Consider the following 25,247-nt stretch of genomic DNA (forward strand, 5'->3'; position numbering starts at 1 on the left):
ATTAATGAGATGCCACAATGAGCTAACAATATACTCCTATTAAAATGGCAAAAAACACAAAAATCAAAAACCAAAAAAAAAAAAAAAAAAGCAAACCTACTCTTCAGGGGAAAAAAGACCTACTAAGTGTTGGCAAAGTTCTTGGGGAATTAGAACTTTCATACACTCCTGTTAGGAATGCAAGATGATACACCCACTTTGGAAAATAGTTTGATAATTTCTTAAATAGTTAAACATAAACTCAACTCTTCTACTCCTATTTACTCAAGAGAAATGAAAGCTTATGTCTTTAGAACAACTTTTACATGAATGTTAATATCAGCTCTATTTTTAATAGCTACAAGCAATCCAAATGTTCATCAGCAGACAAATGGATAAACAAACTGCTGTGTATTATAAAATAGAGTACCAGTCTATAGTGAAAAGGAATTTACGCTACAACATGGAGGATGTAAAAGTCAGTAGAATAACTATGCTAAATAAAACTATGTCCTATATAAAATGGGACACAATATGGTTATATCTGTTCAAATGAAAATGAATATATAGTGGTAGAAAGCAGATAAGTGGTTGCCTTATATGGGAGGAAGATGGGGAGGGGCAAGAGAGAGGGGTTACAAAGGGGCAGGAGGAAACATTTGGAGGTGATAGGTTTGTTCAATATCTCCATTGTGGTGATGGTGTCACGGGTGTATATATATTAAAACATGGCGTGTATAAATGTTAAAACAACAAATTCTACCCAATAAATATGTGCAATTATTTTATGTCAGTTATGTCTCAGTAATTCTGTGAAGTAAAATAAAACCGCAAAATATCAAACTCCACCACAACCGTCATCCCTATACCTCGGTCTTGTGCTCCATGTCACTGGGTGTGCGAGTTGGTTGGCATTGGGTGAAGGACTCACCATTGCCTTAGGGTGAAGGCTCGCAGGCATGCTCAGACTTAGCCCGTTTAGTTACCATCTAATAAAGGAAAATGCCGATGTCACCAAGAAGAGAGATTCAGTGTGAGGCAGATTGGAGACACTTCTTGCCACATGTTGTTCCTGAGGCAGGCTTACATGTCCAGTGTAATTACACCTCCTCTAGTGTTTTCTAGCACTTCCAGTTATGCTCATAATTTCAAATTTCACCACTCCCATTCCAAAAAATTAGATGTTGCTGAGACCTTGGATTTTGGTTTGAAATAGGACACCACACTCTACCAGCTATCTTGTTTCTAACCACAACTCTTCCACAGCTGTTTAAGGCTATTAATATTAAATTAATGTTCAAGGAAGTTTACAATTGCTCACCCAGGGGAAAAGAATGTGAGTTAACCACAAACCTTCCTCTTAGCACAGGCCAGCAAAGATGTGCCCATGTTTCATTACTGAGTAATGTCAGATTTCATCTTTCTCGGTCTCACATAATTTAGTTTTCCTTTCTTGCAAGGGTTGCTCAGATTGGATAATTATATACTTACAGTCCCTGGATGTTTTTTTTTTTTTAAGATTTTATTTATTTGACAGAGAGAGCACAAGCAGAGGGAGAGGGAGAGAGAGAGAGAAGGAGGCTCCCCACTGAGCAAGGAGCCCGATGTGGGACTCCATCCAAGACTCTGGGATCATGACCCGGGCCGAAGGCAGCCGCTTAACCAACTGAGCCACCCAGACGTCCTGACAGTCCCTGGATGTTTAGTGGACAGAATTTAGGAAGGTGTGAGGACAACTGCAAAAGAGGAGAATACGAGTTGGACAAATTACGAAGTAGGAATTGTACATTGTTCCTTTAACATACATTTATTGAGCACATCCTAGGTGCCGGGCATCGTATCAGAACTGGATGAACAAGAGTGAGCAAAAACCAACCTGTTTCTTGCCCTCATAGAGCTTATAGTGCAGGAAACGCTTTCAATTAGATGAGTGGTTCATCCCAAACTCTAGCTCCTGGTTCTTTATTCCTCTTTCCCATCCAAATTATCCTCATCCAATAAATTGATACTTCTATTACTGAGGTTATAGAATACTTGGAAATGAGAGGATTTTGCTATAAGACCTTCTGAGAGGTTAAGCCCTTCTCATCCCCCCATCTCCTCCCCCTCCTCCTCCCATGCCTCCTTCTTTTCCTCTTTGTCCCCCTTCTCTTTACCATTTTTAATTTTGAAATAATTTCAGATGTCCAAAATTTACAAAAGTAATCCAAAGAGTTCTGATATATCCTAACCCAGATTCCCCAGCTTTTACCACAGCTCTGTTTGCATTACCATTCGCTCTCTCCCTCTCTCCGTGGCTATGGCTATGAATATAAATATAGATAAAAATGTACTTATAGTTATATATTCTATTTCTAAAATATTTGAGAGTAATTTGCAGACATAATACCCTTTACATCTAAATACATTACTATACATCTTCTGTTACTTAACCACATTACAACGAATAAAATAAACTAACATTAATAGGAACAGTATCTAATCTAGAAGGCATATGTTCAAAGTCAACCATTTGTGCCACTAAAGTTCTTACCTAATATAGGATCACTGCTGCATAGAGTTGTCCTGTCCCCTTATCTTCCTTTAATCTGAAACAGATATTCAGCTTTTGTCTTTTAATGACAGATTTTTTTTTTTTAAAGAATACAGGCCAGTTATCTTAAAAAATGTTTCTCAGTTTGGGTTTGTCTAATGTTTCGTTATTATTAGATTCGAGTTATGCACTTTGAGCAGGAATACCACAAGAATAATGTGTCTTTCTCAGTGCATCCTGATGTGCTATACTAATGGGATGGTGATTTCAACTGTCCACTTGGTAAAGGTGTTATCTGCCAATTTTCTCTAACGTAAAGTTATTATTTTCCCTTTGTAATTAATAAATATTGTGTTGAAAGCTGCTTTGAGATTATATAATCATCCTGCTTTTCATTATACTTTTACCCACAAATCCATTGATATTTCTTACCTGAAACTGTTATTACTAGGTGGTTTCCAAATAGTGATTTTCTCTTTCTACCATTCCTTTTATCTTTATTAGTTGGAATTCCACTGTAAGGAACAGCTTTCCTTTTCCCCCGGTAAACTTCTTTTCTGAAGCCTCTCCATCTGTCCGTCCATGTATCTATCCATCCATCCATCTCTATATTTATTTTTTCGTCCATGCATTACATAATTCTATGTAGAACCAAAGAGCTCCATGATATAGAACCTATTTCATTCTTCTCATCTAACTGAATTTGTACAGAATGCTTATAGTGATGGCCTTACTCACAGTATTACTTCTCTAAGGATAATAATGAGGTTTTATTTATTTATTTATTTTTAAGATTTTATTTATTTATTTGACAGAGAGACAGCCAGAGAAGGAACACAAGCAGGGGGAGTGGGAGAGGGAGAAGCAGGCTTCCCGCCGAGCAGGGAGCCCAATGCAGGGCTCGATCCCAGGACCCTGGGTTCACGACCTGAGCCGAAGGCAGATGCTTAACGACTGAGCCACCCAGGCGCCCCAATAATGAGGTTTTAAAAAATTGCTACTTTCCATGGGATTACAGCAAAAAACAGGATAAAAGTCCATTCTTTAAAATCTGTTGGAAGCTTGTCCATGAGGGAGAGATTTGTGCTTTCCAAGGTGATCTTGCATCACCAGATGAATCCAAATATATTCATGAACATGTGTTTGGCCTGCCTGTACTCCTCCCATAGTCTTCTTGTCAAAAGATAATCTCCAACTGGATTGTAGGCTGAAATTGTAATGCTTGTCTACAGTAAATCTGATATTTCTATCAGGTTGACTGACTCAAGTTCCACACTTAATGTTTATTTGAAAGACAAAACTTCTTTTGTTCTCATGATAACCCTCACATTTGTCCATGGTCTGGGCTGATTTGAACTTCCCAAATTTGGGATTTTAGTGATATTGTTCTACTCTGTTGCCAAGGGTATATAGGGAACTCAAAAGATTACAAAGGAAACCAATTAAGTCAATTTAACCTAAGCACACAGCAAGACATTGCAGAAACAGAGTGCTAATAAACTTTCATTCAAAAATATAGAAGCTTAGGTTTTTAAATTTTTCTTATATATGTCAATTGTGGATAAAATAATACATTTAGAAATGCCATTTATTTAGTGCCTAATATGTGTCCCTGGGGCTTCACATTTTACTATTTCAAAGTCTCATAAAACCCTAGGTCCATGTTGATATCCCAGTTTTTTAAATCTGCAGCAGGAGCTTTAGGGAGACTACGTAACTGGACTGAGCTCAGAGCTTATGGGTAGAAAGGCTAGAATTCAAATCCAAGTTTGTCTTAAGAAAAAGTCATGTTTTCCTTCTCCCTTACATTGACAATATACCTGTTACCAGTAATAAATATACAGAAGAATAAATATGTATAGTCTATGATATCTGTAAGAATAAAAGCTTATTTGATTCGTTGGCAGAAAAACTCAAATTCTCTTATCTTTAGAGCACAAAGGAGAGCAAGTTCAAAGTGTTTATTTATCTGACTTGGCTTTCCTTTTTTTGTTCCATTGATCTCTTTCCTTCTTTATAATATCGGTATATTTAAAAATCTGCACACATGCTCAAAAAATATATTATTTAGAAACCTTAAAATCTAGGAGATAATGATAATGATGGTACTTTATCCCCATGATAATTTATAACTAAAACAAGCTTTGAGTTTCCATTCCTGTAAATTGAACTCACTCGATTGAATTTTCTGTTTCAAACAGCAGGTGGTGGTGGTGGGTTATTCTATCAAGTTTAAGTACTTGTAGATACTGCTGTGTTGCTGAAAGCAATATATCGCATATATTTTGGTTTCAGAACCATTCATATCATCTTGTTAAGATTTATTTTATAAAATAATACATATGATGAGGTCTTATTTGAAAAATACTGCATGTGTATAAATCTTTCAGAAGAAGATGATTGTATATATGCAAAACATATCATTTAAGTCATTTAATCAGTTTAGTGCTTCACACAATTATTTAAATGGTTGTAATATGTATTTTCAGTAATAAATATGATTTAGTATGTGGGATTAAATATTTATATCAAATATACTCTAAATTTATAATTATTATAAAAATAGTAGTATATGGTAAAGACTAAAAAAATCTTTGTCATTTAGTAAAAGAATGGGTGGGAAAATTGATTTATTTTCACTCCTTCAATTAATTCCTTATTGAGTAATGATTACCTTTAAACTCTTTCGACTAACCCTTTAACATACTATATATTACCTATTACTCATCAGTCTACTTTCCTATTCCACTATATTCAAGATCTCTGAATAATTTATTTTGAGTCTTGGCTACATTTCAGTTCTCAATTGGTTAAAACTTAAAGGGGGAGGTGTTTTCCAGAATCTTTGATCCGGGACTGGATTTGGTTGAATGGTGGGAAGGGACAAGAAAAAAGGAGCGTATTGTACTCTTTCGAAAGCCATTGTCCTTATTAGTGAAATACTATTTGAATGTTGTAGTTCTCTAGGCCATGGTGATAGTGATGATGTTGTATTATTTGAGCCAGTCTCTTTGAGGTCCCAGGTTACATCATGTAAAGGTAACGCCTATAAACTTGACTGATCATAGACAATAATAGGCAGCAGATGGTATCTCTAAAGATTTCCATTACTGTTTGCAGTGTCTACTTTATGGCAGGTGGACTGGAGGAGTGGAAAGGTAGGTGGCTGGAAACTGTGGGAATGAGGTAGAACCAGGTGGCTGGTAGGAAACTAAGGGTCCTGTGGAAGGAACAGAGGTTCAAATTGAGGCAGGTGGTAGAGAAATAAGGTGAGTTAGCAAAAGGACTAAAAGTGCAGTATATCAGAGTCTACAAAGTAGAAATGTGGAGACCCCTTACATTTTGTTTTAGGGCCAATGCATATGACTTCAACATTTTTATTGTTGCCACTGTGAAACTGGAGCTGAAGTGTAGTGGCGAGGTCACTGCCAAGCAGGTGTGAATGAACAGCTACATCCATGGCAGGTTGATCTGAGTGCAGTCAGTATCTTCAAATGTCCACTCAAAGCCTACTTGGAAAAAGAGCTCTTAACCAAACTGAACCTTCTACGCCCTCCCTCATCCTTTGCAGTTGTCATCATTTCCAAATAGAAGGCTAACAAGTTCTAATACATACATACATATATATATATATATATATATATCAAATACATACACACATATTTATCATATGTAATATATATTGTGTATATATATTATGTACATATGATCACATATATTCATGTATTATATATTCATATATATTATATCACACACATGATCTATAAATGCAGTATATATTATATACTATATATGTGTGTATACATAATCTTAAGATTGCAAACCCTACTAAAACCAAAGTTCTGTAGGGTAGGAACTTGGGAATTACGTTGTGAAAAATTTCTCCATATAACTATCCTGCACGATATCGTTGTGAACCACTGGTTTGGATATTTTAAAAACTATTGCTACAGGCAATAGCTTCATAATATAATGAAGCAAAAAAAATAAATAAATAAAAAGAAGCAGTACAGGTATAGTAGAAACAAACCAGGTTGATGTGGCTTGAAACTCATAAACATTTGGAGCTCTCTTTATGGAATAAGATTTAAAAATTACAAATGCAAGATTAGATACAATGTCTTCAGAGTAAAGCCATTTCTGAGGCATAAACATTGAGGCCAGCTTCACTTCTTATCAGCCTGGACATGTTTCTGGGCCCTTCTGAGTTGAGAAAAATGGCCTCATGGGGTCGTCAAGCTCAAAAGAGCTCATAGCCATTCATGGACAGTGAAACACCCAACAGCTATGAAGGGGGTCATCCTCTTCATCCCTGATTGCCCACTTCATAGGCAAGAGTGTGAAGTGAGCAGAGAAAACTGTTCAAGAATCTGAGATACTCAGTAAGACAATTATACACACTTGCATTCCCTGCTCTTCTCCTGTTTTTCCAGAGAAATCCAACACTCTTACACACTCAAACCTTAGTGAGCATTTATTGAATAAATGACTGATTAAATGACAAATAAATGAATGGATGAGTGGATGAATGAGTGAATGAATGAATGAATGAATGAATGAATGAAAGGAGAAGAAAGGCTTATGGCCCATGCGCTGCTATCATAAAATATAGTTGGGCCAAACTTTAGAAGTGATTTGTTCTTTTGAGGAATTTAAACTGATTAAATGCATCCTGGGGTAATAGTGGTTTATTGTGCTGGGTGGGCCTCCTGAAGGAAGGGCCTTTTTGCAAAGCCTCAGAAGGAGCTTGTTTACAAAAAAATAAGAATGTCATTCTAAAGGCCATTTCTTCATTTCCATTTCGACATTAGGGTACCCAGAGTGCTCATTCACCTTGTGCAACAGGGTGGTTTCAGTGAAAAGTATTTAGGCTTTCAAAATAAGCAAAATAAGTATTTACTAAGTGTCCCTTGTGGAAAAGCACAGGAAATTACAAGGCATCTGAAAGATATGTCTTTGTAACCACACTAGATCCTCACCGCAACCATAAAGTCAGGTTTTTCTCTAGAAAACTAGGGCTTCAGGAGCTTCATGACTTCCCAGGATCACAAGAACTTAGATATTATAAGAGAGTGGAAATAAGATTCAGAGCCTACACTCTGATTTAATATCCATGATCTTCTACTGTATCATTTTAAGTAACAAAATATTATTTTTTGCATTTTGTGAAAGTATAAGCAGACAAAGGACTTTTCTGTATTGTAATAATTTCCCTGTTGAGAATATAAATGACTTTTAATTATTTGCATTAATTTTATAACATTCTCTAATGGGGTCAAAAAGGGCTATACATTTTCCGGTGATGGCACCACACTGTGTCTAAATCCCACCCTTCATGGGGCGCCTGGGTGGCTCAGATGGTTAAGCATCTGCCTTCGGCTCAGGTCATGATCCCAGGGTCCTGGGATCAAGTCCCGCATCGGGCTCCCTGCTAGGCGGGGAGCCTGCTTCTCTCCCTCTGCCTCTCTCTCTCTTTGACTTTCATGAATAAAAAAAAAAAAAAAAATTTATAAATCCCACCCTTCTCACACACAGTGTGCTGAAATAGGAGGAACCCAAATTACACACACACAAAACGTATTATGGGTATGTACATGTATCTAATACATATGTATGTATGTGTATGTACTTATATCTAATACTTTTTATATTTTGAAAACAGAAAAAGGAGTTTCAAAAAGACTTTAAACATGATGTTTGGATACTTGCTTACTCTGATGCTGAAACATATGTAGGCTAAAGCATATAAAAGTAACTACAAAATAGACTAGTTTGTAAACTGTAAAACTACTGGGAACCTTCTGGATATATAGGTGCAATGTGAAATTTATGCTTCTGGTTTTTTTTTTCTATATCCTCTATGAATTTCAATTAAACACATATCAGAAGAGGGGTGCCTGGGTGGTTCAGTCAGTTAAGCATCTGTCTTCAGCTCAGGTCATGATCTCAGGGTCCTGGGATCCAGCCCCATGCCCTGTTCTTTGCTCAGAGGTGAGTCTGCTTCTTCCTAGCCCTCTACCCCTCCCCACCCACTCATGCTCTCTTGCTCTCTTTCTTTTTCTCTCTCAAATAAATAAATCAAATCTTTAAATAAATAAATAAATAAATAAACACATATCAGAAGAAATAAGAGTTTGGTGGACGCTACAGTTTAAAGAAAATAAATTTATCAAATAATCACAAGTAGCTTTTCTAATTTTTTCTCCTTTTATCAGTCTTGCAGTTCTATAGGAGCCTGCCTTAGACTTGTTTATATAAACAAATATGGCTTGTTGTGTTGTGTGTGTCTAAAGGGAGACTTTTTTTTTTTAAGATTTATTTATTTATTTATTTGAGAGAGAGAGAATGAGAGACAGAGAGCATGAGAGGGAGGAGGGTCAGAGGGAGAAGCAGACTCCCTGCCGAGCAGGGAGCCTGATGCGGGACTCGATCCCGGGACTCCAGGATCATGACCTGAGCCAAAGGCAGTCGCTTAACCAACTGAGCCACCCAGGCGCCCCACAGTCATTTCTGAAAATGCCTCTGCTTTATACCAACAATGTGGCAGAATCTGAAGACATGTAAAAGGACAGAAGTTTCTGGCTTGTGTCTGTTTGGGGTGCAAATTAAATGCAAGAGGGCAATCCCAAACAGAATGTGTGTGGCCAAATTAAAGAGGTTTATGCATCCATAAGGAGAGACCGGATATAGGAATTCTAATTAAGAAAATAATATGATACTGTCTCCGGGCTCCCAAAAACTCATTCAAAATGTTAAACTTCGTTGGAAGGTCTTTGTATTTACTTTTCATTTGAAGTTTCAAATTATTTTTGCAAAATCAGTTATGAGTGATGTTATTAAAGTATATGCCCTCACTTTGTTTTCAGGGTTCAAGGATTGTAGATGTGTGCTATTGATTTGATTCCCAAATTCTGGCATATGTCCCAAAAGAAAAAAAATGCATAAAACTCTAGACCCAAAATTGCCCATTAACCATCTCTGAGCATGCCAAGTTGTCGAGCGATATTACAGTTATGATCTTTAAAGCATTTGCAAAAAAACTGGATAACTTTGTGTAAAAGTTATCTGAATTTTATGGCTTCATCTATGCCAAAGAGATTGTCCAACAGAAAGAACCCTGGTAAGCCTAATTATTACTCCACATAGGGTACGTGGCATTATAAGCTATTTTGACATTTGGGGAAAGGGAGAGCCAAGTGACAACCACAGCTGGGCGTGCTGAGCAATTTTAACTCCAAATCTAACATCCCCATGTTGGCAGAGCATAAGACACAAAAAGCTGCGTCAGCGATCTGCCTCTCACATATTTAATTTGAGGGCAAATAATTTTGTTAAAATTTACGGGGTGGGGTGGGGAAGGGAGTGATATACAAAAAGTCAGGATAGTACATCTATGTTCAGTGAAGATGGTTCTTCAGAATATCATGGCTGTGATTAGCAAGGGCAGCTTTCACTTCATACTTTAAAATCATAGCAACCTTTATGACACTTCATTTAGGGAAAAAGGCGGAATCTGAGTTAGGATGCAACTTAAGTGAAACAAAAAAAAATTAATTTTTGGATGTGTAGGTGGTTGCACAAACAAAATAAATTGGAGAGAATGAATTCAGGGACTCATGGAAGCAATCAGCCATTTATCAGAGTTGCCTCTATGCCTTTAATGGATTATGTTTGAAAGGTTCGTCAGAGAGAGAATTAGACATTAAATAAAGAGGGTTATTTTATACTTATGACTTCAATGTGTCAGTCCAGTGAGAACTATTTCTAAGTCAGATTTGTGGATAACTCCATGTGGCTTCAGATAAATTCCAACATCCTTCTACCTCCATCCCTGAAGCATTTTAAAGGTCAGCCTTGTCTACGGTTCAGCTGCAGCATCTTTTGCTCAGAGGTCATTATGACAGTGGAGGGCAAGCCCATGATGCCTGGGACACGTGAAGGGTGTTAGCACATATTAAATGATAATTATGCTTACATTCTCTACCATGTTTTGTTGTACCTCTAAAGCCTTTGATTCTACAAATCTGAGAAACTTAGCAGATTCCTGGCACCATTTTCCCCCTGGTTTTAGATAAAACAAGAATTTCCTTCTCTAGTAAAATAAAGGTATTTGCCTGTCCAGTTTTCCATTCTAAATACAAAAAAAAAAAAAAAGAAGAAGGACACTACTTAAAGTTAAGGATTGTCTTCTCTAGGGCAGAGTACCTGGGAGGAAATAATTAACATTCCCAGTAGATCTACATTCATGGACCAAGACTAAAAGAAAATCATGACATCTGTATTTTGCGTAGCATTTTATTTTTTGTGATCATTTCATGTTGTTTTAAAACAGAGTCAGATACAATTACTTTAAACATATAGTTTAAAAAATGAGGAACACCAAATCCAGATTTTAATTCAGCCTTTACTTATATTTTTAAGTGGAAAGATTTATAGACCTCTGTGGAATATAACTTCTAAGCATTATGATAAGATTAAAATGATTTAGCACTTCATTTTACTTTTCCTTTGAGAATGAACGAGAATTAATGCTCTTTAAAGCTGGCCTCTTTGTTGCTATTGCTATTTTCTCCAAAAGGTGGCACTTGCGTAATCTTTTTCTTTTTCAGGGTGCAGAGAACCGGGGGAGCCAGAGGGACCAGAGTGGATTTTCAGATTTGTTTTTCTTTGACAAACTCCAAGCAGCCACGTCAAAAATCTGCATGTCTTCAACTATAGCTCCTTTATGCTCAAAGAACCCTTCACAGAAGAATTAGTCTGATTCGGGGGAAAGAAAAACATGCTTCCTGTCTTGGTTTGCTTTAAACTTTAGAATTCTTTATCCCAAGTTTATTTTATAACCTTTTTCTTTCCTTCTGATCTCTGACTAAAGTTCTAAGTTTTTCTTTTAGATAACCTTGATCCATTTGAAGTTGTCTTTCTTAGTTAGAATACATAAACGACACATAAGTATGTCTGGACTCTTTCTAAACAGACCTTTCTGACAGCGTAAATCAAGAAGGATACATCATTCAGACAGGAGAAATCTTTTGAACTGTGGACAGACAAGAAGAGTGAGAGGCACAGAGGAAAAGGGGAAACATGTTGGAGAGATTCTGATGATGAGACAGGAATTCACAGATGAGACTTAAAATCAAACATGCAAGCTCTTCCCAGCCGTTCATGTAAATTTGCTTCCAGTCCCCAAAGCTGAAAAGAATTTTAAACATGATCTGATGAAGTCCAACACTTCATTTTACAGATGACAAAACTGAGTCCCAGAAGCATACAGGATTGCGTTCCTTGGAGCAAACTCAATTCTGTTTCTACTTTGGTGACCGAAGGCAATGATCGGTTGAAGAGATGTATTTACAAGTCACAAGTTGTAGAAAACAAAATCTCGGATAGCTTTGAAAATTGGAGCCTCTATAACAAGGATTCTTTTTGCTAGACACATATTACTTGGAGCTATGATGCTGTCTTAGTAGCGCTCCTCTGAAAAAAAAAAAATAAAATAATAAATAAATAAATAAAAAAAGCTCTCCTCTGCTCCACACGGGAATATGGTCGTTCATTAACCATATAAGTTACAGATCCATGCTGTCCCATACGGTAGCCATCAGCCACATGTGACTATGTAATTGCATTTTGAGTTAAAATTAAATAAAAATAAAAATTTAGTTCCTCAGTTTCTCTAGCCACATTTCAAGTACTGGACAGCTACCTGTGACTAGTGGCTGCCTATGCTGGACAGGGCGCGCGTAGAACTCTCCATCACTGCTCAAAGGTTTCTTAGGCAGCACTGTTATGGATCACTAACTGTAGAGAGTATGAGCAGAGCACAACATAAAGTCAGGTAACTACTGTGATGGGCTAATCCAGGGTGTAGTATCTATCCATAGTTTCGTAAGCTACATGGGTTCCTAAGCAACTATACAGCCAGCTATGGAAAACTCGCCGCTTTATGTCTTTTTATATTCTCTCCTGCCCCCTTTCTCCTCCTACTTACGCCTTCTCGAATATTCCTTTTCTTTGAGTGTTTAATAAATCTTGTGGGTATCTTATTTATTCCTTCCTGTGTGCATCATTCGTTTCCATTTCACAATGTCCAGTAAATACGTAGCACGAGACAGACGTTGCACTTATGACTAAAAAGGAAGCATTGGATGCTCAGTGATGATGAACGGGATGGGAGGAAAACCTGGGTTCAGAGCACAATTAAGACAGAGAATGAACTTCTCAGGCCATTTGAATTAGTAAAAACAAGAATTATTAGCATAACTATGTAGATTAATAGATGGAAGTTTATTCTGAGGGGTTTAGTGACTTGCCCAAAATAATACAGATGGTAAAAAACAAAAAGTGTCCTCAGACTGGAATCCATGTCTTTTTATTACATCAAGTCCAGTGTTTTTTTTCTAATCCATTAACAACCCAGAGTAGGGATTGGTTTATACCAGCTTCATAATTTCTTTTCGTATCTGCCAATGAATCATCAAGTAACTTGTGTCTTGCACATATCGACATTCTTTTCTTTAAGCCCAATTTTCTGAATTTCTCTGAATAAAGACAGAATTACATTTGCATGGGCTTTTCTTCAAATCTCTTAGCTAAGTGCTTGTAAAAGATCCTCGTGTTGAATCGATCAGTGCTTGATGTTCTGTCAATACTTTGAACTCTTAGGGGTTAACAGAGTTCAAATGTCAATAAAACAAACGTTCTTCATATAAAACAAAAGGATAGATAGAATTTTTATCAATTGGCAGATAAATAAGAATCACATCGTTTGCAGGCAATCGGGAGAACATCAGTAGCATGCAACTTGTCAGTTTCGGTACTTCCCGTGACCATCTGAACAACTGTATTCATTCAGGCACACTTCAATCCAGATGTTATTTGAACTCTAGGTCTTATATAGATTTTCTCTTTGAGCAGCACTTGCGTGGAAATTTAACGCCACCACCCCATCAGTCAAGTGTCTTTAACTGGGCCCGTTACTGTCTCTGTACCATATTATTTGGAAGTGCTTCACCCACACCACATGCTACTTAGTATGAAGGTTGGTATGATAGAGACTTCCCCTCCCACATACATTATCAGCCAAGTGTTAATTTTTATGTTTTCGTTAGGTCTCAGATATCCTGTGTCACTTGCAATTAATCACAAATTGTATTATAGTGGGATGGTACTGCATTTATTTATAAAATGAACCTAGCTAGAGATTGTCCTTACCTTCATCAATAGAAACTTTCAATAATCCTATCCATCAAATTTGCCACACAGGATTTAATTGACTAGAACTTGTTCCTAATCTTTCATAGAGCGCTATCATGATTCCATCCTCTTTTTCACTCTGTCATACTCTCCTGCCAAAACAAACAAATAAAACAAGACAAACTAACAAACATCCCTCTACAATGACTTTTCCACTTTTTAATGCCTCACAACTTTTTCTGTCCAATCCATCGATTCAAATAATTTTCCCTTTTTTTTTTTTTTTTAAGATTTTATTTATTTATTTGAGAGAGAACACATGAGAGGGGGGAGGGTCAGAGGGAGAAGCAGACTCCCTGCCGAGCAGGGAGCCCGATGCGGGACTCGATCCCGGGACTCCAGGATCATGACCTGAGCCAAAAGCAGTCGCTTAACCAACTGAGCCACCCAGGCGCCCGAATTTTCCCTTTCTTATCTACAATTGATTTGTTCCTCTCTTCCAAGGTTTTCCTCTAGTGTCTTAGAATTCAAAGATTCTCATAATCAAAAATTCCATTCATATGTTTTAAATACACTCTTCTTGCATAACGAAAGTATATTCACACATTGAATCACATATACTGCCAAGCATAAAGAAATAAATTAACTTTTTCATGGCAGAACACTCCTTAGCTACATGGATTTGGGGAAATGACTACAATTCTGGACTCTAATGTTCTCATCTGAAAAATTAAGTAAAAAAAAATAATAAAAAGAATTAAATATAAATTATAATAAAAATAGAATAAAAAAGAAAAAATACAATAAAAGAATTATATTTATAATGAAAAGAAATAAAAATATTGCTGGTATTCTGTTTCTCTCAGTCACTTTTCTTTTAAAAGAATCTAGTAAGAATAACATAGGACTTAGTAATTTTATTCCCTAAGAGCTGTGTGACAGAGAATAACTCAAAATATCCTTTTCTAGAATGTGTTATCACTAGTGAAAGTAATTTGAAAAAAAATTTTGGTCAAAGATAAAATTTGTCATTTTCTTGAGGATTTTTACAACTCTCTGCTAGTAAGACTAGAGCTGGATATTTTGCAAAATAAATAAATCCTGATACTTGCTACAAAAATAAGAAAAAAAATCTTTAGATGTTGAGCTGAAGAGTAGATTTATGTCATTAAAATGTATCCCAGTTAGTATTATGTAGCATTAGAAAAATCCACAATATTCTTGAATAATCCACACTTGAAAATTGGCTGCATACTTAAAATGACATTTGCACTGATTTCAGTTGGAATCATTTGTATTTGTTCTGTGGCTTGGAAATTTCTCCATCGAGTGAAGGAGCACAGAGCTGACTTTCTCCTGGTCATTCCTGCAATACACACCCCTCTGTCTCACAGCCACAGCACATTTTAACTAGATGACTTGTTTTGTTTTCCCCTAAGTATGTATCTTGATCACATTGAGATACATGGCACTTACCATTACAAGGACCTTTTGTGTACAACAGACAAATTCTAAATCAAAGTTATTACTTGAAAAATACTTGAGAAACCAAAATAGACCATCACTTTCTAGACCTTTCTTTTAAATAAAAGTTACTTATGTGGTCTATATACTGGCTAAGTCAATCTTGCTGGGACATCAGCTCATATCTCAGGTATCCCATGAGACTTGGCTGTTGTTTGGGCTCACACTCTGAATACAGAAAGCACATGTTGGTCATTGTCATAGTCCCTCTAGTATGGCTCTACTCTCCATAGAGAAAATGACAGATCCTGAAGTACATAACCTGTTTATAATATGTCCTTGACATGAGCAAAGCACCAGCCAGACTGTACTACCTCTCTTCAACATATAAATTTAATAAAATTACATCACACAAAAATTACTTTGGATAAATGACTCTTGAGCAACAACAAAAACTGATAAATGGAGAAAAGGAACAATTTGCTTTTATTAATTTGACCACATAACTTTGTACTCAGTTGGTATGTAATAACTACTTATTGATTTGCCACGAAAGACCTTTGCTTCTTTCTGATTCTGTGTTTGCCAAAATGCAATTTATAATTACCATCCATTTTGTGATACTCCTAGTCATACAAAGAACTATATAAGAATTTAACTCATTTAGAAATGACAAAATAGTATTTGCTAGCTCATTATTTGAAAGTAAATAGCTTCCATTATTTTATGAAAAGACTTTAACTCGGGAGATGGTGGATTTTTGCATCTACAGGTTAAGGTCTGATAGTTACAAATCTGATACCAAAAAGTAGCAAACTACTTTTCTGATATTATTTAAATAGTAAAGAGTTTTATGCTGTCTTGTCCTGAATTTAAGAGTGTGGAGTCACTATCTTTTGAGGTTCCTTCTCAACAGAACTCATTGGAAATTCAAGGGATACTGGAAACTATAATTTTGCTGTAGTTTAAACTTGCCCAGATTAAAGGAGGGACGAACTTCTGAACAAACTTTCCTCTGGCTAAAGTTCAGTACCACTCTATGCCAAATACTTTTCTTTTCTTTCTTTCTTTCTTTTTTTATTTTTGTCTGTAAAATGAAAAAAGGAATTCTTTATAAAAAATGTTATTTTCATTGAAAAGGATTTTCATTCATCTTGTCATGATTATGACAAGTTTCTCTAATCTCACATTTTTAGCCATTTTGAACTCTAAACCTTTTTATAAAAATTCGCTTTCATTTTTATTGAAAAAAATCCTCTGCATTACTGAGAATGACTGATGATCGAAGAATTTTCCACCATAGCCATAGATCTATTTAATGTCAACAAGCAAGCAATGAATGAATGGATAAAATGACTTTGGCAAATTGTTTTACTTACAGAAATTAAAAAAATAGAGACATTGTTTTTTATCTGGATGAATATTTATATCCTTAACATAAAATGAAGTCATGGAGACATGCCCATCTGTTTATTTTTTAAAATCTGTGGTGTCAACAGTTTAAAAGTTTCCAGTAAAAAACAGGAATGAAGGCATTCTTGTGGGATGTAGTCAAATCAAGGAATTCTATCCAAATCTTGGAAACAGACAAAAATTTTGGCCTATTTTCCAGAAAAGTTTGGATCAAGCTTTTCATTTTTATAATTTAAAATATATAAAATACAATATAAATTACAAACACCCTTTTAACTGATCTATACATATGTATGTGTGTGTGTGTGTGTATATATAGAGATAGAGAGACCGAGAGAGAGAGAGAAGCAAGGTACTAAGGAGATTCCATATTATTTAATAGTTGTGAAAACTTGGATGACATGAAAGACAATTTAGAAGCTGAGGATATTGGCTGTGAATTGGCCACCAGTGTGAGAGGAGGTATTGAAATGGGGCGGAATCACCTTTATCTGGGTACCATTTACTGGGACTTGGCTAGGAACATAACACTAGAGAACAGCAGACCATGCTTGGTTGTTGTCTCTTTGTTCGCTTAGTCTATGTTCCACCCTTCTCTACCCCATCTGGGTCTTAGAAGGCTAATTTTTGAAAACTGCCTCACTGTGGCTCCGTTGCCAGCCAGCTTATGCTTAGAATCAGCCAGAGGTCCCAGTCGACTGAGAAATGAAGGTAAAAAGAGAATAAGTGGCGCCCTTCTCCCTCCCTCCATTTATCAGCACCAGTCCCTGGTAATAAGCATATTTTTCTTTCCCATCAGGAAACCACTCTTTTGCAGTTCTAGTCCTCAATGCATGCTGATAACACCCATTTTGTCCTCTTGTCCCTTTGGTCCTCTTGGTGGAAACAGCTTTGCACTGTTGCTAGTCTCCAGGCGTCCCACTGTCCCTTGTTTGTTCCTTTTGCATGTTTCCACACATGATCAGAACCCCAGTCAATAAAAAGAACTGTAGTCCTTAAAAGCAGATATGGGCACAGTGTGAGAAGGAAGGGTAGGCTTATGAAAATTAAAAATGAATTAATATTCATTACCAGGTAATTTTTTAAAAATGCATCACATGGAAGAAATTAAATAGAAAAGGTAGGAATAATTAACCTTACTGACTGACTGCAGAGTGTTAGCTGCATCCCCATGAAGTCGGCACTCTTATTGCCCCCATTTTAAAATACAGGAATCAAACCATTGAAAGGTGAAATGACCCCTATAAGGTTATACAGCTATGGAATGGCTGAGGAAGAATTTGAACTGAGGCAGACTGGTTCTTAAGCCTTTGTTCTTCATCACTAAACACTAGTACTTCTAGGACTGGAATGAGGAAATGAAAGGAAATGGCGTTTATTGAGTACCTACTGTGTTCCAGGAAGTGCACTAGACGCTTTCATGTGTACTATCCCATAGCTCCCCTTTCAGCTGTATTTGCCACTGTCAAGTGTTCTCTGTTTGACAAAGACTCTCTTTTCTAAGTTTTCAGGACACCACACAGTACTCTGGTTTTCCTCCTTTTTTTTCTGACTATTCTCTCCTTTTCCTTTGCTTGCTTTTTCCTGTCTATTCAACCTTTACCTGTATGAATGTTTTGAGTTTCCTCCTTGCTTTTATTCTTCCTGGTTGAACTCATCTAATTAAGTGGCTTTAAAATGCCCCTGATATGCAGATGACTTTGATGTTTTCATTTGTAATTTGTCTCCTCTCCTCAGTGTCATACATGTCTTTTCAACCGCCTCCTGGACATCTCCCTTTGGGTGTCCAGTAAGCATCACAAACTAACACAGTCAACCGAGAATGCTTGGTTCGTTTTTTCAACCCACTTCTCTCTTTGTCATCGCCATTTCCTGAAACAACAACATTATCTATTCCAGTTAGTCAAGTTAAACAATGGAGAATTATCCTAGAATATTCATGCTTTCCTTCCCCCGATATCTAATTATCAATACTTCCGTGAGCTCCGTGTGCAGAGATCCAAGTCTCTCCCTGCTCACCACCATCATCTTTTGTCCTAGTCATTGTGATTGTTTCCTAACTGATCTTGCTCTCCTTCAAGGTCGTTTACTCATGGCCGCCAAAATGACGATTTTAGCCATGCCTTGCCTTAAAACCCTTTATTGGTTGCCAATGCAATCTGGCTTCTCCTTGCATAGGATCAAAACCTTATGTAAGCTGTTATGAATGAATAGATCCTATTAGCTATTCTATCTCCTTGAAAAGATGGTGCATTCATTTTCTTATTCCTACAAATTGTACACACACCAATTTTGTTTTCTTTTTCAAGGAATATAAACATCTTGGTCAGGACTGGATATTGTCATAAACTGTGTTTATAGGTGGAAGGCAAAGACAGCAGTTTTGTTCAAAACCTAGTGACGCTTTCTCCTTGGCTTGTCCCCAAACAGTTACCAAAAAGCTCTTTAAGTGTAAAATGAAAGGAAAGAAGACATTTTATACCAATGTTTAAAAGGAATTTGTTGAAGAAATACTTTTTTATTGGCATCTTCTTAATTCAATGTTGTTATGCATAATTTCTGGTCAGTCAAGGAATTTATAATTTAAAAAATCCATACCAAAGAAATTGAATCACTGACACATGTGGCTATGATCAATACTCTCCTTATAAAAAATAATATCCTATCAAGTGGTTTTGATTCATACTGGAAGGAAAAAACACAAAGATCTGTGTTAATACTCAACACAATGATGAACATGCAACACAATACACAAATATTATTAAACCGGATATCTGAGTGATACACCTCTATAGGGATTCCATCTTGTTCATGGTGAGAGAGAAATGCATTGTAATTTCCACTTTGAATAATGACTCTGAAATTGCCAGAGATTTAGTTTACTACACAACTTGCTGCTTTGACAATGGTGAGTGTATTAATATGTTGTTCCAAGTTAATATTTGGTAGAACTATTTCCTTTTTATGCCCAAAAAAATCACAAAGGGAATATCTGATCCTGTTTATTCCAAATAAGTCATGAATCAAGCTTTATTTTCTTTCTTGTAAAACTATTACCAAAAGAAATTACTACCAGTAAGAAGTCAAGAAATTTGGTGCTTAAAACTATTCAAATTGAAAACCATGTTCAATCTTACTAAGTTTACTTCCAACATGCTAAGTTGATTGCTTCATCTACATTCACTCAGGTACACTTTTCAATAACAAGTATTTTTATCTGTTTTAAAAAAATAAAGATCCAGATGCTATGGTGGAAATGTGCAAATATGCAGGCAATGACCTTAATTTTAGGGAATGATTTTCTTATATGACTTATGAAGTGATCCTGATGGAAATTCCCAGGAAGTGTTTCAAAAATGTCTTGAGCAACAGAAACATCATTGTATGTTATCTCCTCCGATGACTATTATGAAAGATACCAGCTAGTTCTATGTGTGTATTCTGCTTAAATTATTTTTTTTAATTATATCCAATGCTTGATCATTTTTCCCTTTGTCCTTAACATGACAGCCATTTTCCTCTGCCCTACTTTTCTGCACTTCTCAAATGTTTTTTTAATGAGATACATCACAATCAGTAATGATTCATGTGGTTATTCACTTTTGGACAATTTCCTCTCCTTCCTCTGATAAACTCTGAAATAGATTTGAGAACGTTGAATAATGGCACAATTGGATATGGACCAAGACCAATTAGATGTTTAAAAATTATAGTGCTGCCTATCATATAGGATTGCTCTTCTTTCCTGGGAGTATATGCAGCTGAAAATACCCTCAAAATGAAGTTACCTCCTTTTTGTCCCTGTAATTCCTGTGTTAACATTACTTAAGTCTTGCCAATGTATATGTAAGGAACGAGATAGAAACTACTATTAAGCATGACTTTCATAACTCAGATTCATTTATCAGATGTTCAAACTGTCATCTACCAGGACCTGAAGGAAAAAGGGAAAAGGAAAGGGCCTTAGTATTTTATGGGCAGTGACTAAAAAAAAAAGAAAAGAGAAAAAAGAAAAAAGAAACACAGATCTTAGGGAAATGGTGAGGCCCAACACTGAGAAGGGCAGCAGAGTCAAAGCAGAGTATTTCCATTTTTTTAATCTGAGCAGGGAGCCAGACAAGGGGCTTGATCGCAGGACCCTGAGATCATGACCTGAGCCAAGGCAGACACTTAACCAACTGAGCCACCCAGGGACCCTGAGAGAGTGTTTCCATTTTGAGTTGAGGAGAGTTGATCCTCTGACTGACAAAGACTCTTTCCTTGACCAAACTTTAGTCGGGCTCCTTTAAGGCTCTTTCTCAACTAGGCCTCATCTTTGGACCTTGTCCTCAGACAGTTTTAGCAAGAATCCTGCTAGGTCAATTTAGTGAGAATCCCAACCCTGGGATCTGATCACTCTTGATATCTAATCACATTCCTCATCCCCTTCCATCCCTGAGGTGACAACTGATTATCCTGGTCTGCCTTCAGCAAGAATCCCCCCTACCCTTGATGTCTTCTCTTAGTAATTTTTCATCCACCAATCCCTCTAATCTACATGTTGACTATAAATACCCACTGTTCTTGCTGTACTTGGAATTGAGCCCAGTTCTATACCGAGGTCTCTCTTCTGCTATTGCAATGGTTCCTAAAAAAAAAAAAAAAAAAAAAAAAAAAAAAAAAAAAATGTTTTTATCACTTTCAACTACTATCTGGCTCTGTATTTTCTGAAAGTGTCAAGTATCTTTCAAAAGAATGTGGGACAATATATTGGTATGAATGAGTAAGAGTGAGAGGGTAGGAGAAGAACTAAAAGGGAGAGGAAGATCTGTTGCTATTCACCAGGCCAAGGGTCAAATATACTCTAGTGTGTCTGTGCCGGAAATGAGTGAAATCTCCCCAACTTCCTCCACATGAATGGAGTTCTTAGTTTTACATTTGCAGACTCTTTTCCTTTGCTCTGTTCTCTGTATCATGCTTTCCAACCATTTGGTCGTTGGTCGTTATTCTTTGCCCTGCCACTTTATTTTACCATGTTTTTGCACTTATTTTGCTGTTTCCAACTTTTAAAACTAATTTCTGTCCTTATGATGCCATCCCTTTCCATCAATCTCTAACACAGTTAGTTAGAATTTGTTAAAATTTGAACAGATGTCATCTTTTTCATTTTTAATAGTGAGTCATAAAAATAATAAACTTTGTGATTTTAATTTGTAAAGGCACCCTTTCAATGTGAGTTTTGTTTCCCTTGTGCCTTTTCTCTTCCTACATTTCTCCTTGGCTTTAAGATCTATTCCTTCTCAGCTCCTGCATTGATTTTTCTGGTCACTTTAGTTCAAAACCCAGCAGGAATCACCTCATTTTCTCTGGCCCCTCCCCCTAATTGCTTCTCTAGATAACTTCTCCCATTTCCTTTTCCTTCCCAGTGGACTCAGATGGCCTTCCTTCTGTCCGTGATCCTCAGCAATGGTTACATTCCCCAAAGAGATGACCTATAACATCCATAAAGACTTTCCTTTGCCTTTCTGTTTGCCACCACCTGAAAAACATCTTAATTTTCCTTTTCTCTTCAAAAGCCTCTTCATCCTGTGTCCCTTTCTCTTAATGGCTTTTGGGTCATCCCTACATTGTGCAGATGTTAACACTCAAAGTTTTTAAGTTCCCCTTTCATTCCCAGTCACTGAAGCTGAACCAGCTGCATCTGTCTCCATTCATTTTGATTTATTACTGAGAAGTTTGCTCAAATTTGTTCTTCTGTACACACATTTGGTGCACCACAGTCTTTGCCTTCTTCTTCTTCTTCTTTTTCTTTATTAAAGCAAGTTGCCTCTGTAATCTATATACTTAAGATTTTTCTCAACACATATTACCTAAAGTAATTTTTCCAATCTGTTCTTGGGCACCTTTTACCCTTTTCAGGGGGCTACCCTGTCATATTACTTCCCCAAATTCATATCCCTTATCCAAATTCCAAATTAGTGTCTTGTTGTAATGTCTAGTATGTTAGAATGACTCTTGGGGCACCTGGGTGGCTCAGTTGGTTAAGCGACTGCCTTCGGCTCAGGTTATGATCCTGGAGTCCCGGGATCGAGTCCCGCATCGGGCTCCCTGCTCGGCGGGGAGTCTGCTTCTCCCTCTGACCCTCCTCCCTCTCATGCTCTCTGTCTCTTATCCTCTCTGTCTCAAATAAATAAATAAAATCTTTAAAAAAAAAAAAGAATGACTCTTAACCATATGTCACAGTGCCACTTCTCTTCATTATTTCTCTGATAACTGTGAAAACCAATAGCCTTCTACTTTGCTACTCCAAGTGTGGTACCTTGAGCAGTGCTATCACCTGGAGCTGGTTAGAAATGTAAATGCTTGAACCTAACAGCAGACTTTCTGAATTATAATCTACATCTTAACAAATTTCTAGGTAATATGTATTCACAGTAAAGTATAAGAAGCACAGTGTGCTATAATATTCATAAACTTAATGGTACATGAGAATCACTTGAGTGAACTCAAGTATTTTGTGATTTGACCCCACATAATATTGCCTCAAAGCATCCTAGCTTCTCTTGGAGTTCACAAATAGCTATCGAAGTTACTGTGTTCTTTTTCCTTATTCAAATTCACCAGTCTCCTTTCCAGCATGCATCATGGTCACACAGATAAACTTTCCATGCCCATGGTCAAGGTAAGACAATTATTCTATTTCTCACTTTATTAATAGACAATTGAAAAAAGAAATTACCTGATATTCTTAGGGTTACCTGGCTAAGCACAAGTAGATTGAAAACATGTACTCAAAATCGTTAACCCTTGGTCTAAAATCTGTACCATTACCATGCTGTTGTTTGTAATAATTAAGACACTTAAGTTCCAAATTATTGTTTGAGACACATTTGGAAATATAATTATATCTATAACATTCCATCTAGTATATCTCGGGAGAGAATAATCAAAAGAATTTGAAGTTTTAGAAATTATATGCAAAAAAGGGTTCAGTATGTCTTTAGAAATGCACAGAGGTTGGTGATGAAATTTCACAAGACAAAATATATTACACTTACATATCTTTTGGAAAAGGTTACTACAACTATTTAGTGGTACATGCCATCCTCTGTAAACCTTTTCTGTCCCCTCATCCATTTGTCTTAACACTCTTCCTCTTAACCCACCTGCAAATGTTATCATTCTCTTCTTCATCTATTGTAAATCTCTCTGGTATTGATTTTGGAGGGGCATGGTTTGGGGGAAGTAATGGAAGCACCCTGAGGGACATTAAAAGCTTTTTGAATGGTCACAAAAAATTAAGAACTACTTATTTTCATAGTGAAAGGGGAGTGATAGTCTAACTTGAGAGTCTCAATGATTAGTCTCTAAACAATTAAATGCATTTTATAATATAGCCAAATGCAAAATAAATCTATTAGCTAGTAGTTTGGGCATGTAATTAGAAGGTGAACATTATAGCTGAAATCAAATTATGCTGAGACATAATTTAAAATTCAGTTAAAATATTATAATTTTTTCATTTCTCTATTAATCTTAAAACCTTAATTATTGACACCATATGACTTACAATGTGGAAATAAATGTTTTTAAAAGATTTGTATCTGTTTATTTGAAAAAGAGAGAGAGCACAAGCAGAAGGAGGGCCAGGCAGAGAGGGAGAGAGAGGAGCAGACTCCCTGCTGAGCAGGGAGCCCAAAGTAGGGCTTGATCCCAGGACCCCGAGATCATGACCTGAGCTGAAGTCAGACATGACTGAGTCACCCAGGCACCCCAACAATATGGAAATAAATGTTATGGATGAAATCCAAATCACAGAGGCAACATGCAGAATCAATGTAAAATTTGGGAGCTTACAAAGGATTGAGTTTGAATTCTGTATGTGCCACTTATTTTGTGAACTTGGATAAGTGGTAGAGTGATGCTAATAAATGACTTAGGCTTTCTAAGTGTCATAGTCCCTACCTGAAATGTACGTGTATGAGGTGATATTCAAATCTTTCTTTCTCTTCATATATACATATATTCTACCATAGTACCTATAAAAGTTTTTTTTTTTTTTATTTAGCAGGCTATATACCATGATGATAATAAATAAATCATAGTTACAGTGTAGGAGAAAAAACATCACAAATTGAGCAACAGAATTTGCACTCTGAGCACAAATTCACTGACATAAGAGGTTTCTCTAAGAACTTCTGGAGTAAAATCAAATATTTGAGTGGAAAACAAAATTCGACCTTGATTTAGTCATAGTGAAAGGAGTCAAAGGTTTGAGACATTTTGCCGTCTGGAAACCAAATTTTCAGTTTTTAAGAGCAGAATGTTTGGTAATACTATTTAGTCCACAATTGAAATGAGGGAAATAGATGTCACTTTCCACTGAATCTTAACCAGTTTATGGGAGGATGTTCTTTGAATAAAATAACAGAGGCATCTCTCTGATTCATTTCCCGATCTTACTCAGTCAAGTTTTAACAAGAGTCTTTATGGAATATTGAGACTTCTGATTACTGTGGAAGAACTGTGTTTATTCTGTCATTCCTAAAGTCCTCAAATAAGCAGACACTGGACTCCTTCCCATGTCAGAAACTGAATCCAACATTTGGGTATAAGGTTATTATCCCTGGCCTTCAAGAACTCATGATTTAAGGAGGGTGTCAGGTGTGTAGTCAGGTGGTTAAAA

General features: G+C 36.5%; 1 long non-coding RNA gene across 1 annotated transcript in view; it reads right to left on the reverse strand.

Annotated features, from left to right (window-relative positions):
* Positions 1–1,654: 1,654 nt before the first annotated feature.
* The window catches only part of LOC117998899, a 54,339-nt gene continuing 30,746 nt past the window's right edge, over positions 1,655–25,247 (reverse strand). Inside the window, exons 4-5 of the long non-coding RNA XR_004676126.1 lie at positions 2,513–2,567; positions 1,655–1,715 (exon numbers count right to left, since the gene is read on the reverse strand). This is a non-coding gene — a long non-coding RNA (uncharacterized LOC117998899). The remainder of the gene's footprint in view (positions 1,716–2,512; positions 2,568–25,247) is intronic.

Source organism: Mirounga leonina, unplaced genomic scaffold, assembly GCF_011800145.1.
Source record: "Mirounga leonina isolate KUSES-001 unplaced genomic scaffold, KU_Mleo_1.0 Mir_418, whole genome shotgun sequence".
Lineage (NCBI taxonomy): Eukaryota > Metazoa > Chordata > Mammalia > Carnivora > Phocidae > Mirounga > Mirounga leonina.